The sequence below is a fragment of the Heterodontus francisci genome, chromosome 48 (assembly GCF_036365525.1).
Source record: "Heterodontus francisci isolate sHetFra1 chromosome 48, sHetFra1.hap1, whole genome shotgun sequence".
In the NCBI taxonomy this organism is placed as follows: domain Eukaryota; kingdom Metazoa; phylum Chordata; class Chondrichthyes; order Heterodontiformes; family Heterodontidae; genus Heterodontus; species Heterodontus francisci.
Window position 1 is genome coordinate 10726970 of NC_090418.1, and position 20728 is coordinate 10747697.

General features: G+C 45.3%; 1 pseudogene; it reads right to left on the reverse strand.

The window, feature by feature from the left end:
* Positions 1-7755: 7755 nt before the first annotated feature.
* LOC137357437 (zona pellucida sperm-binding protein 3-like) lies at positions 7756-12269 on the reverse strand (annotated as a pseudogene).
* Between the last annotated feature and the right edge of the window lie 8459 nt (positions 12270-20728).

Genomic DNA, 20728 nt, shown 5'->3' on the forward strand with positions numbered 1-20728 from the left:
AGGAGTGTGATGGAATACTCTCCACTTGCCTGGATGGGTGCAGCTCCAACAACACTCAAGTAGCTCGACACCATCCAGGACAAAGCAGCCCGCTTGATTGGCACCCCATCCACAAACATTCACTCCCTCCACCACCGACGCACAGTGGCAGCAGTGTGTACCATCTACAAGACGCACTGCAGCAACGCGCCAAGGCTCCTTCGACAGCACCTTCCAAACCTGTGACCTCTACCACCTAGAAGGTCAAGGGCAGAAAATGCATGGGAACACCAGCACCTGCAAGTTCCCCTTCAGGCCACACACCATCTTGACTTGGAACTATATCGCCGTTCCTTCACTGTCGCTGGGTCAAAATCCTGGAAATCCCTTCCCAACAGCACCGTGGGAATACCTACCCCTAATCACCACTGCCAGATTGAAACTCTCTTCTCCTTTTTATTATTTCTCAATATTGTTGGAATTGTGTTTCATCCTCAATTCTCATCTAAAATAAAGTGAGCTGAGATTGTAAGTCCATGAAAGCAGAAACTATAGCTCCAAAAGTTGACAAGGGGGCTTTGGGACACGGAGTGCGGTCACTGCTCCTTTCCACATCCCACTTTATCATCTCTAACTTTGGAGTCCCAAATCCGCATGGTTCAAGTCTTTTCATTCTTTCATGGGATGTGGGCATCACTGACAAAGCCAGCATTTATTGCCCATCCCTAATTGCCCTTGAACTGAGTGGCTTGCCAGGCCATTTCAGAGGGCAGTTCAGAGTCAAGCACATTGCTGTGTGTCTGGAGTCACATGTAGGTCAGACCAGGTCAGGATGGCAGATTTCCTTCCCTCAAGGGCATTCATGAACCAGATGGGCTTTTACAACAATCGATGATAGTTTCATGGCACCGTTACTGAGACTACCTTTTGATTCCAGATTTTTATGAATTAATTGATTTTTTTATTGTTTAATTGAATATTTAATTTCCACCAGCTGCCATGGTGGCATTTAAATCCATATCCCTAGGTCATTAGCCTGTGCCTCTGGAGTACTAGTTCAATGACATTTCCACTTACACCACCGTCTCCCATGTGCCTGAAGACATTATGTACGGAGGAGCAGCAGTCAGATGCCTCTTCAGCTCCTGAGACACGAGGAGCACACGTTCAGTTTGATTAACATATTAAGTTGTGAAAACCGGTCTTTCATTGCGGCCACGGTGAAATTCTGGTTGTTGTGAATTGCATGAGAGTCTCTAATTCTGGAACATGAGATTATCAAATCAATAATTTGAAGTGATTTATGACTTTAACCTCTTATAGGGACCAAACCAAATCAGGAGTACATCCCTATGAATCTCCTTTAATCAAGTTCAAACCAGACAAATTCTCAGACACTTATTTGGGTCCAAAGAATTATACTAGGTTTCCCTCAAGAAAAGAAAACCAACAGAGAATATTACCATCTTTCGGATAGCCTACTTTTAATAATTATGGCTAAGTCATAAATATCCCAGATATTGTCAGGGTCTGGGAACTCTCTTCAATACGTATCTCTCCACTTAAAGAGACACAGAGAGGGGGTTCTTTGTAGTTGTATACAGAATGTTACATGTGGCAATTTATTAAATTATTTAATAAATATATAAATGTTAACATGCAATACACGTCTAAGTGGATAAGTATATTACAATATTAAATATTACTAAAAGATGTAACACAATCTTATTTCTAACATAGAATCCAAACGTTTAACCTTGCTAATGTTACAGCAAAATATCTTAGAATATCCCGAATTTCCATCAAAATTTAAAGTAAAAATTTTACCTTAAATTCCCCGTAGTTGAGAAGCATTGTTGAGGATTCAATATTTCTAATCTTTGCTTCAAACTTCTCATGTTTTTACTGTTTCTGAAGTGTCATCTGACTTTTAGCATATAGGCATTACCTTCCTGTGTGTGTTTTCCTTGTTTTTTAAAATCCATATCTTTACCATCTCCACTTAATGTTTTACTGGAGTTCTCTTGCTCTTGAAGTTGTGAGCATTTATCTAGTCAAAACGTTTATAATTGTGTTTACCTGACCTCTTGTTCCTGTGAGTACTCTTGATTGCCTTTTTTATTGTAGTTTGAACTTCCCTTGTGGGTCAATCTGTCGACATTTACCAACACCATCAATTAGTTAAATTTATGGTTACCTGTTACTGATATGACGCAGGATATTTCAATGTGCAAGTTTATCTACCAAGTCCCTCGCAACAGAGGCACTGAAATGGATTCTCCAACTTAAAAGTTTGCAACAGGGACCTCGAAATTTCTAAGTCTACCTTCTTAAAGGGGAATGTCACTGAGTCTTGAAAACCTAACCATTCACTCAATCTTTAATTCTAAGAAGTATAATATATTAAGTATGCCGAAAATATATCTACTCCAGCCTATTATCCCTGTATTCCATCACAAATTGGCATTTTGGAATTTCTGAGCTATTTCACAGAGTCGACAATTTGTGTTGATTCTGATTGTTTAATTACCTTGATGCTTCTGGAATGTGTGACCAGAAGAAAAAGTTGGGGAGAGAGAGTGTGTGTGTGTGTGTGTGTGGATTGTGCTACAAAATTGGTCCACGGTGTGCTTGAAGTTTCTAAGTTTTCATAAAAGCTGCATGAAGCTGTGTGACACAGGCAGGTATTGATTGATGGTGTCTGCATTTGACTTCTTTTGAAATGCAAAGAAAATAACTATAGAATGGGTAAACCTAATGAGCATTAATGCTGTGGAGGTCGAGTGTCTGGAGTGTGCTAGGGATGGTTTTCTGGTGCAGTATGTTGTGGAACCGAATAGGGAACAGGCTATTTTACATCTAGTATATGTGATGAGAAAGGGCTAATTAATAATCTTGTTGGAAAAGAACCTTTAGGGATGAGTGACCATAATATGATAGAATTTTACATTATGTTTGAAAGTGAGGTAGTTCAATCTGAAGCCAGGGTGTTAAATTTGAACAAAGGGAATTTTGAAGAATAAGGGCCTAAGTAGCTGAGGTGGATTGGGAAAATACATGAATACACATGACAGTACATAGGCATTACAGACAGAGTCAGGAGAATTTATAATGGGGAATAGAGAAATGGCAGAGAAGCTAAATGATTACTTTGTGTCTGTCTTCACTGAGGAAGATACAAGAAATCTCCCGGAATTAGAGATCCAAGGGATTAGGGAGAATGAGGAATTGAAGGAAATTAGTATTAGTAAGCAGGTTGTATTGGAGAAATTAAAGGGCTGAAGGTTGATAAGTCCTCAGGACCTGATATTCTACATTCCAGAGTGTTGAAAGAGGTAGCTATTCAGATAGTGAATGCATTGGTGATCACCTTTCAAAATTCTATAGATTCTGGATTGGTTCCTGCAGATTGGAAGGTAGCAAATAAGAAGGAAGGGAGAGAGAAACAGGGAATTACAGACCTGTTGGGGAAATGCTATAATCTTTTCGAAAGGATGTGATAAAGGGACACCGGGAAATAATGATCTGATTGGGCATACTCAACATGGAGTTATGAATGGGAAATCATGTTTGACAAACCTCTTGGAGTTTTTTTGAGGATGTTACTAACAGAATTGATAAAGGGGAGTCGGTGGACGTAGTATACGAGGATAAGCAGAAGGCTTTTGATAAAGTCCCCCACAGGAGGTTGGTTAGTAAAATTAAAGCACATGGGATAGGAGGTAATATACTGGCTTGGATTAAGGATTGGTTAACAGGCAGAAAACAGAAAGTAGGAATAAACTGGCCATTCTCGCATTGGCAGGCTGTGACTAGTGGGGTGCCGCAGGGATCAGTGCTTGGGCCCCAGCTGTTTGCAATACATATCAATGATTTGGATGTGGGGACCAAATGTAGTATTTCCAAGTTCGCGGATGACACAAAACTAGGTGGGAATGTGTGTTGTGAAGAAGATGCAAAGCGGCTTCAAAGGGATTTGGACAGACTTAGTGAGTGGGCAAGAATGTGGCAGATGGAATAGAACGTGGGAATTGTATAGAACCTTGGTTAGACAGCACCTGGATATTATTACCATAGAGGGAGTGTAACAGAAATTCCCCACACTTTTTCCTGGCATGATGGGACTGTCCTATGAAGAGAGATTGGGAAAACTGAGCCTGTATTCTCTCGCATTTCAAAGAATGAGAGGTGATCTCATTAAGTATTTTGTAAGTTTCAAAGGGATAGACAGGGTAGATGCAGCTAGGATGTACGTATGGACCAGGGTTTCCCTCATGCTGCAGAGGTTACATGCCATCTACACTCTAACTTGTCCTGGGAGTGTTAGATGGGGCAGAGTCGAGGGAGATTTACTCTCTAACCCCACGCTCACATCTAACTACAAAGACCATTCAGCTGCTTCTGCTACTTCCTAGCAACATGTTTGGCCTGCTGGGCTAAAGGATCACCTGACACCCTGCCCTAAAATGTATCTTCCTCTATCTTCCCTCAGTGCCACTCCAAGCTCATCTTGTCTATGACACCCCACTTCATCTTCTCAACCCTATTCCCACTAAACTGCAAACCACCCAATTTCCCTTCTCGGCCCCTAAATTAGCTGATACTTGCTTCTCATTTGTTCCCCTCCCCTTCACATCTGCCATCATTACCCCCCCTTCTCAACCAAGCTGACCCCTCTGTCCTTGTAATCTACCTCTCTCTCCATCACCTACATCCTTGAACATGACACCTCCCATATTGAGTTCCAGACAAATGGGACCCCCATGTTTGCCATCACTCCAATTAGCAGTACGTCAATCGCAACACCAGAATGGCTTTTTATCAAAAATACAAATGGAATGTTGCAACCGTGATAAACTATCCCTCCGTCATTCCTGACCTAGCTGCAGTCCGCCAGGAGCAACCACAACCTGCTTCTCCAATTCCTCTCCCTCATTGGGCAGCTGCTTTAAAGTCACCTGGTTCTATTCTTAGCAATCCAGTCCGAGCCATAGGAACATCTACTCGTGCTACTCCAGAAACACTTTCTAGTGTGGCACAAGGTTCGATCAGCTCCCTCTTATTTATTGGCATGCTGCCCCTTGGTGATCTAAAGACAGTCAGTTTCCACATATATGTTGATAACATCCAGTTCTACCTCACCACCTCAAGTCTAGTTCCAGGCTGATACCAGTGATTAGATACATTAAATGAGTCAATTAAGAGGATCCAGTGACAAATGAGCTACCAGATACAAGTATCATTGCTTTATTGATCATTTGATCATGATCAGAGTTTGCTCGCGTTTCCTGCACAGCATGATGGTGCAGCAGGCAACGGAAGACCTTGAGGATGGAGTTTACGTTCACTGCCGGACTGATGGAGACCTTTCCAACCTCAGGCGTCTTCAGACTCACACAAAGGTACAGGAAAAACTCATCTGTGAACTTCTTTACGCCGATGACTTGCTCTCCTGGCCCCCAGTCAGTCAGACCTGCAACACAAAACACATGTTTCCAAGCAGTGTGGAATTCAGACACAAACAGATCATCCATGATCTTATTGATGGCGGAGCAGGCTCGAGGGGCTGAATGGCCTGCTTCTGCTCCTAATTCATAGGTTCGTAGGTGGTCGTGGAATCGGAAGGGAAAGCGGGACGGGGAATGCCTGTCGCCGTTCCCGACTCCATCTAGTTCAATCGGGGGGGGATGGTGGAGGATGGCATTCCTGCCCTGAGCCCCAATGGCCGATGGGTTGGGAGTCCCTCCAGCACGTGGGAAGTCTACCCAGTAAAAGCTGTCGTCCTCCATGTGGTCTTGGGTTATGGGGAGCCCTCCTGATCGGGCACCCTGTGGCCCATGGAGGGGACACCCGGTGGAGGGCTGCCCCCACTGAAACACCCTCCTCTCTGCCCTCGCCAACAACCCCCTTACGACCCAGCCTGACTGGCCCCAGTCAGCCTGACCCCCCTTCCCTGGGTTCTGGGACCTGTTCCATCTTGTTGCGCACATGCAGCATGTGCCTCTAAAACGTCACAGACTGCGACTTCTGGATGCCAGGACTAAAGATGGTGCCGCTCAAATAGTCACACGGAGGTAACCTGACAAACACACATCACATCACAATGGCGGAGTAAGAGAGAACTCCTGAATAATCTATTAAGTTTAGCTCCCTTTAACACCCCACATGAAGTTTTTTTTTTTTTAAATTCTTTCACGGGATGTGGGTGTCATAGGCCAGGCCAGCATTTATTACCCATCCCCAATCACCCTTGCACTGAGTGTTAGAGTTAACCACATTGCTGTGGATCTGGAGTCACATGCAGGCCAGACCAGGTAAGGACAGCAGATTTCCTTCCCTAAAAAAAAAAAGGGAATTAGTGAACCAGATGGGTTTTTAAACAGACAATGGTTTCATGGCCATCATTAGACTAGCTTTTTAATTCCAGATTTATTAATTGAATTCAAATTCCACCTCCTGCTGTGGTGGGATTTGAAGCCATGTCCCCAGAGAAATACCCTGGGTCTCCAGGTTACTAATCCAGTGATAAAGCCACTAGGCCACCACCTCCCCATAATCTCTATCTATCCTATCAAACCCTAACATTTAACAGGCCCTTGATTAGGTCATTCTTCCAATCATCTTCACAGGTTTGTGCAACTAGCCCTCAACTTAACCCTGGTCAACCCGTGCTACAACCCAACCAAATCCAGCAGTATCCTTCCCAGATGTAGTGCCCAAAAATTTATGTAGTACTCCAAAACATTGGAGTTTGGACAAAGTACACAGCAACTGAACCATCAGCCATTCCACTTTGTGACAAGCCTATAGTTCAGCAAAATGTTTGCTATAGTTTATTAAAATAAAGGACTTGGACCTTCAAATCTCATTGGTGATAATTTGACTTAAATTTTTAATCTTCAGTCAAGTCTGAAGAATTTCAGTCAGCTGCAGTTGTCACTCTGCCCATCCACTCAGTGCCCCTTTTGGAACTTCCTGCTCTCATTGGCACAGGAGATCACCTGCAAACTTGGATATAACACATCAAGATTCCTTCATGTAACAGTAGCCAGTACAGACTGTAGAACCCGAGGGATCACCACTGGTCACATCCCAGTCAATATAAACACTTAGTATCTCCCAAAACCACATCCAAGTGGAAAAGGCTGCCTCAGTCTTACAGGGAACCTTTTTGAGGTCCACAGACAACATGCCAAACAACTCACTTGGTAGTAACTTCAAAATCCAATTAGTCTTCGACAGTTAGAGAACTTGACCAAGCAACTCATAGCTAAACTGCTCATCCTCCCCAATGCTTGTAGCTTCCCACAAGTGACAGTCAGTTGAATGCCCATATGAAAAAAAAAATCTAAGCTGTCAATGAAAGACAAAGGAAACTAACATCCAGCCTCAACTCTGCACAGCAACACCCTTAGGTTGTAGAAAACCAGGGATATGGGACATTGACATGAACTCAGGTGGAGAGGATACATCCATGGACCTCAGAATGTTGACCTTTATTGGCCAACCAGACAGCTCCTCTAACTGGTGGATAAATCTCAGCAACATGGGACTGAGATGCAGCTGAATAGATAAATCAGCTCAGATCGGATTCATTTCACTAATCCTTCTTATAGGTCAGGCTGCAACTTGACAAGTCCAAACCCGAAATAGGTTCGGGAGAAATTGGTCTATTTCACAATTAGGAGAATGCTCTAGTATCACTAAACTGGGCTGTTGTTCATTGGGCTGACACGAAATAAATAGAAAAAGATACAAGTATCATTGCTTTATTGATCATTGGAGAACTGGAGTTTGCTTGCATTTCCTGTACAGGAACAAAGCAATCAATGAAGCAGAGATCAGACAGACAGCTGTCACAGTCAGGGCCACAATCAGGACCACCTCAGACTCCACACCTACAAAGCAATGAGATACCAATGGTTAGTGAAGGAAACACTGAAGGGAAAATGGAAACTAGCAGTCAGCCAACTCACCACCTGGAGACCTCGCCTGCAGCCTTCGCTCAACCTCATTCAAGGACTCCGTTGCCAGGTCAGTCACCTCAGTATCCAGAATGACCAGGGGTCCAAGTGAGGCCTCACCCTCCCACTTCAATCTCTGCAATATCAAACATGCCAGTTAGAGGGGGTAAAGGGAGACCTCCCACATCTAGAGGATCAATGTCCTACCAGCTTCAGGTACAAGATCCCTCCTTCCTCTGGAAAGAAATCAGAACTCCCTTGTGGCACCACAGTTACCCACATGGCAACAGGCACAAATGTCATTGTTGGATTGCTCCAATGGGGTCCAGCTAAACAAGACAAAGTTGCTCAAACAGGTTGTCCATCACCTTTCCATACAACATCCCTCAGGAGAGAAAAAGGAACTTACACATTCTGCATCTTCTGGAAAGTACAAGCTTTGTTCATGGAATCTCTCCGATCCACTGCAGCAACTTTCAGGTGACAGGTGATGAAAATCTGAGGGATAAATTTCAACACAAGTCATTTAGTGACTCCCTCCAAACATGGAGGGCCCAATGATCAGATTCCTCTTACCAAGGAACGGTCATCTCCAAAGAAGCGGAAAGCATCCAGGTCAAACCGGAGCTTGTCCAGCTCACGCTCGTCTCTTGGCAACACGAAGGTTGAAAAGGAGTCCTCAGCTTTGCTGTCCAGGAGGCAACTGGAGAAAGATTCAAAAAAGGGACATGAATTGAATCAAGTGAAGCCATTGAGATGGGACCAACTGGAGAAAGCAGAGAGCTCCTTACCCATTATAGTCAATGATGCTGTATCTCGGGGTGGAATCCTTGTCTGGGCTCAATGTAGCTACACAGTGGTCAATGTAGAGCTTCAGGGGCATGTGGTTGGTCATTGAAACAGAGGCCTCAATGTGAATGAGGTCACCCAGGTAGTAGACAGTCGAGGTGCGCTCTGTAAGCCAGTCATCTGAAGTACAAGAGGACAAGGGTTGGAGACAGTGGGTACAACTCCCAGTGGGTGAGTACAGGAAATCACTCCCCATCCACCCATCACATACCATTCATTAGGCGCAGAGAGAATGACAGATGCCCTTCTCCAGACTTGGTGGAGCTGAATGGGATCCAGGTGGGCTTGATGGGGTTACTGCTCACATTGCCCTTCCTGGAAGGACAGGAGAGTCATTTTAGGACAACTTCAGAGAACTTGCATTGGACTGAAAATTCATGAATAAAAATCACTCATCTATTACCTAAAATAATGACACTCGATGGGAACGACAGCTCCATTTGTTCTCACAATGACAGATCCATGATACTGGGGGGTGTGGTTCAGGTGGGTGGTGTAGACCAGGAAATCTCCAGCCATCTGAAAGACATCATATTGAAGCAGGGAGATCAGACCAAAAGGAAAATACTCTGTACAGGAGTTAAGAATGAAGTGATCCTAACAAAACAGTTCTTAGTGGGCTTGACAGGGTAGTGCTGAGTCAGTTCCCCAACTGACTAGTAAAATTAAGTAGTGTAGACTCAGATACAGGGTCATTCACGATTGACGTGATTAAAAAAAGCTTCATTCAAAAAACCATGAATCTTTGGAATTCTCTACCCGAGACAGACAAATCCTCATGGATGATATTCAAGATGGATGGATATCTTTTTGGGCATAAAGTGAATCAGAATGAGATGAGGACATGGAATTTGAGAAGTTTAAGCACAATCTTAAAAGCAGCTAGAGGGGCTGTACAGCATGTTGCTCTGGAGAATTAACACAAGTAAAAAGGAGAGACTGAGCACACGAACTAAACAAAATAAAAGTGAAGCTGTCCTTTTGGGCCATTCCCTTAACAGCCACAAGTTACAGCAATTTAGAGCCCTGAAATAAACCAGTCTTGAAGCAGGGCTGCACGTAATCCAGTTACAGGGAAAGCAGGAAATGTGGCATCAAACCTAATTTTTCATTCTGTTCATTGAAGAGTCAACCAGATTAAATAAAACTGGACTGAAACTGAAGATTCAAGTTGAGTTTAATGAGGGGCAGTAGAACTGAAAAAAAAATTAATGAGGATAAGAAAAAAAAAGGAAAGCTTGGAGACCAAAGAGAAGGTTCAAAACCAATTGGGCTGATAATACAAGGTGGGAAAGAAGGAGAGACTGGATAAAACAAAGTACAATACACAACTAACAAGATTGAAGTTTGATAATGCAGGAGACAGACATCTCAATGATATTTCACAATGTATTGGAATGAAGAGTTAGCAACAATCTATACACCCAGCTTAGAGCAAGAGTCAAGGACTCATTACCTGTAATCTGCTGCCACACTCATGGAGCCCATAGTCAAAGAGGACAGTGTGGTTCTGAGAGTAGATCCTGGTCGGCCGACAACCTGCTGTCCCCAGGGTCAGGTCAGCAGCTTTAATCAGGTGCCTGGTTCCAAATAAATCCATCTGGACCCTGACCAGCAGGTTCTGCTCTCCACACTGCACCGTCACAGTCTGCAGTGGAGACACACTTCGACCCTCAGACACACGGAAATGGGAACCAAAGGGAGACCCAGTTGGAGGGACTCTCTGAGGCACAGGGGTGGCTTTTACTATTGTCCATGGAAACCTCTGGTCTCGAAACTGTTGCCAAGTATCAGAGCAACAGACAACTCCAACTAACACCAGCACTGGGAACAAACCCCTCATTACAAAATCCCCCATGATACCAAACAACTCAACCATCCCTTCACCCACCAACCAGCTCCTTTTATACACACAACCTGCAGTCACCTGACACCAATGATCCCAGAAGCAGCAACATTGAGCCAATTAACCAGCCCCAATCTCCACAATTTACACCCAATGACAGAACTCATGGATTCATTGCCAGGCGGGCCTATTTTATTTAGACCAATAGGAGTGACTCTGAGTTTCCCCATGTCACCTGACACAAATCAGCTCCACGATTGCTCATTTTGACGGAAACTATTCATACAATAGTCTAGAATTATCTGGCCAATGTCACATTCCTGATTGTGGGATCTTGCTGTGCACAAATTGGCTGCCATGTTTCCTCCATTACAACAGCGACTACACTTCAAAAGTTGTTTTATTGGCTATAAAGCGCTTTGGGATGTCCTGTGCTCGTGAAAGGTGCTATATGAATGCAAGACTTTCTTTTTTTCAAACAACTCTCTGGTTAAGCCTCAGTTGGAGCATTGTGTCCAATTCTGGGCACCGTACTTTAGGAAGGATGTCAAAGCCTTGGAGAGGGGTCAGAGTTTCAGGATGATACCAGGAATGAGGGAATCAGTAATGTGGAGAGACTGGAGAAGCTGGGATTGGTCTCCTTAGAGCAGAGAAGGTTAAGGGGAGATTTAAATCGAGGTGTCCAACATCGTGAGGGGCTTTGATAGAGCAAGTAGGGAGAAACCGCTCCCTCTGGGAAGTGGGTGGGTCACCAGAGGACACCGATTTCAAATAATTGGCTAAAGAACTCGAAAGGTAATGAAGAGAAACTCCTGCCTCCGGAGGCTTGTTCTGATCTGGAACAGATGATCTGAAAGGATGGTACAATCTGATTCCATTGGAACTATCAAAAGGCAATTGGGCAGGTACATGAAGAGAACTAATTTACAGGGTTATGGGGAAAATGCTGGGATGTGGGACGAAATTGGAGAGCTCTTTTAAAGAGTCAGCACAGGCACGATGGGCCGAATGGCCTCCATCTGTAGTGTAAGATTCTATAATTGTATGATTCTAGGATACTCCACAAAGGGTCAGGCTGTAACTTTGAAGTCTTGGACTGGATTGTTGTTTTCCATTTGTTTCCTACAGGAAAGCATTATGATTTTGAGAGGGTGCATCTCAGTACTTTGGCATTTAAGACGCACTGTGGATTTTCAGCCTCTGTCGCACAATGACCTCCTTCTGTGCTGGGATAGTCTATGAAATCATAGGATAGTTCAGCACGAGTCTGTGCCGGCTCTTCCGAAGTGCAATCCAGTAAGTCCCACTCCCTGGCTCTTTCCCCGTATCCGCCATTATTTCCCTTCAGGGCTTCTGTCAGTCCGGCACTGACGTCATGATGGAGCCCAATTCTGAGGCCTTAGAGTTTATTTCAAACCAGTTAAAGTTTCTCCCTATTATTTACTACCTTTTATTGGTCTATAAGATCACCTCTTAGACAGGTCGGAAAGCCCAAGTCTCTCCCGACTTTCCTCGTAACGCAGAACCCCGCTGCTAGGAATCCGCCTCGTGGTTTTTATCCGCACTGTCTCCGATGTTTGATTCTCCTCCAATGGGAGCAATTCTGTATTGGATACTTCCAACGAGGTCATCGGACCCAGCACCAAGAAGAATAGGGACTGGTTTGATGAAAATGACAAGGAGAAAGGTCAGCTCATCAGGGTCACCCGGCTCAGCCAGCCAGTCAAGAGAAAAAGACAGCCGACCGTCAAGCATGCAGCACCCTACAATGCAAACTGAGGAACATCCACAATGACTGGTGGATCACACTTGTGGAAATAACTCAACTGTACGCTGAAACTGGCCACATAAGAAGTTTCTACGAAACATTAAAATCTATCTATGGACCAGCAAATCAAATCCAAAACCCCCTGAGGAGCACCGATGGCAAGACCCTACACACCGACAAGGAGTCAGTCCTGGAACGCTGGTCAGAGCACTTTGAAACTCTCTTCAGCACCAAGTGCACAGTGCATGATACTGCCATCAAACACATCCAACAACAGCCTGCCAAAGAAGAACTGGGTGAGAGCCCAACTCTGGAGGAAACTGTGACCGCCATCAACTAGACGAAGAACAACAAAGCCCCCAGAGCCGATGGAATTCCACCCGAAGCCTTAAAACAAGGTGGCCCTGCCCTCTACACCAAGCTCCAGGAGTGTTTCACGGCCTGCTGGGGACAGGGCAGGATTCCACGGGATGTTCGTGCTACCGTTATCATCACCTTGTACAAAAACAAAGGAGAAAAATCAGACTGCTCCAACTACCGGGATCAGCCTCCTTTCTATTGCTGGGAAGATCCTGGCTGGAACACCATTGAGCAGGCTTGTGCCTACCATTGCGGAAGAAAACCTCCCAGAGAGCCAGTGTGGTTTCAGAGCAAACAGAGGCGCCGCAGACATGGTATTTGGACTCAGACAATTACAAGAAAAGTGTCTTGAGCAAAACAAAGGCCCATACGCCACTTTCGTAGACCTCACCAAGGCATTCGACACTGTGAACAGAGGTAGACTTTGGAAAATCCTGGTAAAACTTGGATGTCCACCCAGGTTCCTGGCCATGGTGAAGCAGTTTCATGAAAATCAGTACGGACAAGTCAAGCAAAACAACGACCTCTTGAGTCCCTTCCGTATCTCCAATGTGTGCTGGCCCTGACCCTATTCACCATCTTTTTCAGCATGATGCTGCAAAGGGTGCTGCATGCTTGACGGTCGGCTGTCTTTTTCTCTTGACTGGCTGGCTGAGCTGCAGAAGGCAACGGAAGACCTTGAGGAGGGAGTTTACATTCACTGCTGGACTGATGGAGATCTTTTGAACCTCAGGCGTCTTCAGGCTCACACAAAGATACAGGAAAAACTCATCCGTGAACTTCTTTTCGCCGATGACTGTGCTCTCCTGGCCCACAGTCGGTCAGACCTGCAACACATAACAACATGTTTCCAAGGAAGCACAACTCTTCGAACTAAAAATCAGTGTGAAGAAAACTGAAGACCTGCGTCAGCCTGCACCCCAAGAAGAATATAGACCACCGAGCATGGTCATCGAGGGAACCGAGCTGAATGCCGTCAAGCAATTTACTTATTTGAGGAGTGTCATCTCGTTTGATGCCACCATAGACATGGAAGTGGACTATAGGCTTTCAAAAGTAAACAGTACATTTGGCAGACTATACCAATGTGTGTGGAGCAACCACAGCCTCAGAGCAAAGACCAAATTCAAAGTGTACAAACTCAAAGTCCTCACCACCCTTCTGTATGGCACCAGGTCATGGGTCCTATACCGCCATCATGTACGCCTTCTAGACCACCTCCATCAGTGCTGCGTCCGCAGCATCCTCAAGATCCGCTGGCAGGACTGCATCACAAACATTGAAGTCCTGGAAACAGCCAACATCGCCAGCATCAAGGCCATCCTCCTGCAAAGCCAACTGTGATGGGTGGGTCACGTTAGTCAGATGGACGACAGTCGCCTGCCCAAGGTCATGGTGTACGGGAAGCTGACCACTGGTAAAAGGAACAGAGGGGGCCCATGCAAATGTTTCAAGGACTCCCTGAAGAAGTCCCTCTCTGTGTGTCACATCGACCATCGCCAGTGGGAAGTGCAGACCATAGATCGTGATGCCTGGAGATGCTACATCAAGAGGGCTACAGACACCTCTGAGACTGAGCGAAGAACCAGCATGAAAGAGAAAAGGAGGAGAAGGATAGATCCAATTACCCCCAGCAGCAACTACACCTTCACTTGTACCCACTGTGGGAGAATCTGCTGATGACGGAAAGGCCTGACCAACCACCAGCTTGCCTGCAACCGGTGGGTACAACCTTCCCAAAATCTTCATCAGCGAGGAAATGCCAAGAGGAATGGGAGCAATTCCCTTGCAGTGTAATGAAAGGAATTAAATTGACACATTGTGTGGGATCACATATTGAAGCTAATGATGAGGAATTATTTCATTAGAACTGAACTGAGCTTGTTACAGGATAAACTCGTTTCCCAACTACATTGCTGTTATCAGAACAGTCAATCAGGAATAACAAGTTACTTTGCATTTTTTCTCAAATGGCAGCTTCACATTGCCCGCTGGTAAGATTCTCTCAGTTATTCTGTCTCACTCACTGCCAAGCTTTTCTGTCCAGCTGCCAAGTCTGACGAATCCTAATCTATTCCCTCAGGTATTTTTTACCAGCCCTTCCTACAGTTTCAAACTCTGCTCTGAGATATAACTGGCTGGACTGCAGGCTCTGAAAGGGGTGCCGAGTGCTGTTTGCTGGTCTGTTCCAAATATCATTGAATCTCATTCAAATTAACCAGCACATCGATCGCAGGGAGCTGTGTTTGTTGGATCAGTATTCGACACAACAGAGAAAGATTCGAGAATATGGAGCGCTGTCTCTCAGCTTCCTACAGGTAATTGTTTTATTGGGTACCAGACACCAGGTAGATTCTGTAACACAGACAGTAAAGGGGAAATCGTTGCCTCTGTGTATTCTCTTTCTCTGTAAGCCATCTTTCTCTCTCACGCTGCTGATCCTATCTCCCAGTTTGTCCGTTTGATTTCTCCTTATGAATAAACCTCTCTCACTTTTTCTCAATGTCCTTTCTATCCTGCCCTTATCCCTCTCTTTCTCCACACTAACACCTCGATATTTGAGGGTTAATGCAATGTTGAACTCCATAGATCAGAACAGCAAGAAATTGTAATCAAACTCTGGTCAGATCACAGCTTGAGGACTACGTTCAGTTCTGGTCAATGAAACACCAGTGAGGCATTCAAACACCGGAGGCAGTGAGGAGAAGAGACACAAGACTGATCCCCAGGCCGTAGGGTCTGAGTTATGAGGAAAGATTGGAGTGACTTGGGCGTTTGAGCTACCTGAGCAGTGATCTTATTGTGATATATAAGATAGTGAACAATATGGAAACGGTTAAACAAACGACACAGGTTTGAATAGTAAAAGGTAACTTTGGGAATGAGATCAGGAATGATAAACAGGGAGTGGCCAATACTTAGTTGGGACTTCTGAACAGAATGATAGAGGTGAAGACCTTGGAATCATTGACGTATTGAATGGGTTGTGTTCTGGTAAACAAAGTGTTGACATTATCGGTAGTGGTTGGGGCCGCTTTTCTTCACGATGATCTAAATGAGCCAAGGTGCTTCACAGGAGTGTTGTAAAGGAACATACCACACCGAGCCATATAAAGAGATATTAGGACAGGTGACTGAAAGCTTGGTCTAAGAGCGATGTTTAAGGAGTGACTTAAAGGAGGAAAGGAAGGTAGTGAGGCGGAGAGGGTTAGGGAGAGGATTCCAGAGATTAGGACCTCGGCAGCTGAAGGCACCGACACCAACGGTGGAGCGATTACAATCAGGAATGGTGGAGAGGCCAGAATTGGAAGAGTGTTGTTATCTCAGAGGATCTTGAAGCTGAAGCAGATTACAGAGATAGGGAGGGGCGAGGCTGTGGAGGGTTTTGAAAACAAGGATGAGAATTTTCAAATCGAGTTGTTGCTAAACTGGGAGCCGAAGTAGATCAGTGAGCACAGGGATGAAGTGTGAATGGGAGTCGGTGCGAGTTCGGAGCTGAAGTTTACCGAGGGTAGAACAGGAAAGCGTTGGAATGGTCAAGTCTAGAGGCAATGAAGGCATGGATGAGGGTTTCAGTAGCAGATGAGCTGAGACAGTGGCGGAGTCAGTTGATGTTACAGTCTTAGTGATGGTACGGAGATGTGGTCGGAAGCTCACTTTGGGGTTAAATATGACACTGATGTTGTGAACAGTCTGGTTCAACCTCAGGCAGTTACTAGGGAGTTGGGAGCTAGGGAGAGGAGTTTATGGTGGGAACCGAGGACAATGGGTGGAATTTAAACCAGCTGACGAGAATGGGTAGTGAGGCGGTGGGAGGCTGACAAGTCCCTGCGTCCTGATGGGCTTCATCCGAGGGTCTTAAAAGAGGTGGCTAATGAGGTCATAGATGGGTTGGTGTTAACTTTTCAAAGTTTCGCTGGATTCTAGAAAGGTTCCACCAGACTGGAAAGTCGCGAAGATAACCTCTGTTTTCAAGAAGGGGAGGAGGCAGAAAACAGGTAACTATAGGCCAGTTAGCTTGATGTCTGTCATGGGGAAGGTGTTAGAATGGATCATTAAGGAGACTATAGCTGGGCACTTTGAAAAACTCAAGGTAATCGGGAATAGTCAGCATGGCTTATTAAAGGGAAATCATGTTTAACCAATTTATTGGAGAGCTTTGAAGGAGTAACATGTGCTGTGGACAAAGTGGAGCCCAGTGACACACTGTACTTGGATTTCCAGAAGGCATTTGACAAAGTGCCACATCACAGAATCACAGAATAATACAGCGCAGAAGAGGCCCTTCGGCCCATCGAGTCTGCACCGATGCATTAAAGACACTTGACCTGTCTACCTAGTCCCATATGCCAGCACTTGGCCCAAAGCCTCGAATGTTATGACATGCCAAGTGCTCATTCAGGTACTTTTTAAAGGATGTGAGGCAACCCGCCTCTACCACCCTCCCAGGCAGTGCATTCCAGACCGTCCCACCCTCTGGGTTAAAAAGTTCTTCCTCAAATCCCCCTTAAACCTCCTGCCCCTCACCTTAAACATGTGTCCCCTAGTAACTGACCCTTCAACTAAGGGGAACAGCTGCTCCCTATCCACCCTGTCCATGCCCCTCAATCTTGTACACCTCGATCAGGTCACCCCTCAGTCTTCTCTGCTCCAGTGAAAACAACCCAAGCCTATCCAACATCTCTTCATAGCTTAAATGTTCCATCCCAGGCACCATCCTGGTGAATCGCCTCTGCACCCCCTCCAGTGCAATCACATCCTTCCTATAATGTGGCGACCAGAATTGCACACAGTACTCCAGCTGTGGCCTTCCCAAAGTTCTGTACAACTCCAACATGATCTTCCTGCTTTTGTAATCTATGCCTCGATTGATAAAGGCAAGTGTCACATATGCCTTTTTCACCACCCTATTAACCTGCCCTTCTGCCTTCAGAGATCTATGGACAAACACGCCAAGGTCCCTTTGTTCCTCAGAACTTCCCAGTGTCAGGCCATTCATTGAATACTTCCATGTCACATTACTCCTTCCAAAGTGTATCACCTCACACTTTTCAGGGTTAAGTTCCATCTGCTACTTTTCGGCCCATTTTCTAACCCAAGACACTCAACCTCACTGTTAACCACTCGTCCAATCTTTGTGTCATCCGCGAACTTACTGATCCTACCCCCCACATAGTCATTTATATAAATGACATAGATGACTAACAGTCGGGGACCCAGCACAGATCCCTGTGGTAGGCCATTGGACACTGGCTTCCAGTCACTAAAACAACCGTCTGTCATCACTCTGTGTCTCCTACAGCTAAGCCAATTTTGAATCCACCTTATCAAGTTACCTTGTATCCCATGTGCATTTGCTCCCGTGTGGGACCTTGTCAAAGGCTTTGCTGAAATCCATGTAAACTACGTCAACTGCAATACCCTCATCTACACACCTGGTCACATGCTCAAAAAAGTCAATCAAATTTGTGATGCATGACCTCCTTCTGACAAAGCCATGCTGACTATTCCAAACCAAATTTTGCCTCTCCTATTTCTATACTCGCTAGCACTGGGAGTAATCCAGAGATTACAACCCGAGAGGTCCTGCTTTTTAGTCCACTGCCTAACTCCCTGAATTCTTGATGCAAGACATCATCCCTCTTTCTACCTATGTCATTGGTACCAACATGTACCATGACCTCTGCCTTATCACCCTCCCCCTTCAGGATGGCCTGCAGCCGTTCAGTGACATCCCGGACCCTGGCACCAGGGAGGCAACACACCATCCTGGAGTCATGTTGATGGTCACAGTAGCGCCTATCTGTTCCCCTGACTATAGAATCCCCTATTACTATTGCTCTTCCTCTCTTTCCCCTTTCCTGTGCAGACAGGCTGCTTGTGGTGCCAGAAGCTTGGCTCGGTCCGCATTCCCTGGAGGAACCAGCCTCATCAGCCTCCAAAATGGAATACCGATTTGCAAGCGGGACCCCAGGGGACTCCTGAACTAGCTGCCTGATTCTCTTGGACTGCCTGGTGGTCACCCATTCCCTTCCTTCCTCAAGTCCCTTCAGCTGCGGTGTGACCACCTCTCTATACATGCTATCCACAATGCTCTCAGACTCGCGGATGCTCCACAGTGTTCCCAGCTGCCGTTCCAGCTCTGAAACCCGAGCTTCCAGGACCTGCAGCTGGACACACTTGCTGCACACATGCTGGTCCCGGGGACTGGAAATGTTCCCGGATTCCCACATGCAGCAAGAGGAGCAACCCACGGTTTTAAGCTCTCCTGCCATTACTAAACCCTTTAAATTTAAAACTTTAGAAGACCATTATAGTAAAAAAAAAATCATTCAACTAAGTCTTGCTAAAACAATGACTTACAATTCAATCCAGCTTGAAAAATACCCACCAGGACTTACTCACCAGTCAGCTGTGCTATGTGGAAACTCTCGGCTCCCCTCACGCCCTTTGAGGACAGGTAGGAAATGAAAGGAGCTCCTCGCTCCTCCTCACCGAACTTCCTCAATCACAAAACTCACACTTCAGCACTCTAATGCAACCCAAGTCAGTGCTCCAGTGCAAACAAAGTCAGTATAGTAAGATGGCCCACTTTTATACTGTCTGTCTCGAGTCCCTGAAAACTGGTTTCAGCCAATTATCTAATGAACAAGGTGCAGCTGCAAGCAGAGCCTGAGTGAACTCTGTTTAAAGCTAGTCTAAAACTCACCTTCTCCAACCCAAACAGCAACTGTTAAGTTAATTTTCTACTTAAAAGTAACACTAGACTTTAGATACAACTAAACCTTGATTACCCTCAGTCACAACACTCACACTTCAGCACTCTAATGCAACCCAAGACAGCACTCCAGTGCAAAACATAAAAGGTCATTGCGCAAAGTAGAAGCTCATGGTGTCGGGGGTAACATATTAACATGGATAGAAGATTGGCTGGCTGGCAGAAAACAGAGAGTACGCCTAAATGTGTCATTCTCTGATTGGCAGGAGGTGGCGAGTGGAGTCCTGCAGGGGTCTGTGCTGGGGCCTCAACATTTTACAATTTATATCAGTGAGTAAGATGAGGGGAGCGATGGCATGGTAGCTAAATTTGCAGATGACACAAAGATAGGTAGGAAAGTATGTTGTGAAGAGGACATGAAGAGGTTGCAGACTAATATAGATCGGTTGAGTGAGTGGGAAAAAATCTGGCAGATGGAGTATAAAGTGGGGAAATGTGAAGTTGCTCACTTTGGCAGGAAGAATAAAAAAATCTGAGTATTACTTAAACAGAGAATAACTGCAGAATTCCGAGGTGCAGAGGGATCGAGGTGTTCTAATGCAGGAGTCACAAAAAGTTAGTATACAGGCAGAGCAAGTCATAAAGAAGGCTAATGGAATGTTATCCTTTATTATGATGTAACTGTGTTGCAGGGGGTTCAGAGGAGGTTCACTAGATTGATACCTGTAATGAGTGGGTTGTCTTATGAGGAAAGGTTGGACAGACTGGGCTTGTTTTCACTGGAGTTTAGAAGAGTGAGGGGAGACTTGATTAAAGTATATAAGATCCTGAACGGTCTTGACAAGGTGGATGTGGAAAGGATGTTTCCTCTTGTGGGTGAGTCCAGAGCTAGGGGGCACTGTTTTCAAATTAGGGGTCGCCCTTTTCGGACAGAGAGGAGGAGAATTTTTTTCTCTCAGAGAGTTGTGCGACTGTGGAACTCCCTGCCTCAGGAGATGGTGGAGGCGGGGTCATTGAATATTGTTAGGTAAGGGAATCAAAGATCAGGTTAAATGGGAGTGTGGAATTCGAGACACAAACAGATCATCCATGATCTTATTGATGGCAGAGCAGGTTCGAGGGGCCGAATGGCCTGCTTCTGCCTGAATTCGTAGGTTCGTAGGAGGCCGTAGAATCGGAAGGGAAAGCGGGACGTGGAATGCCTGTCGCCGTTCCTGACTCCATCTAGTTCAATCGGGGGGGGG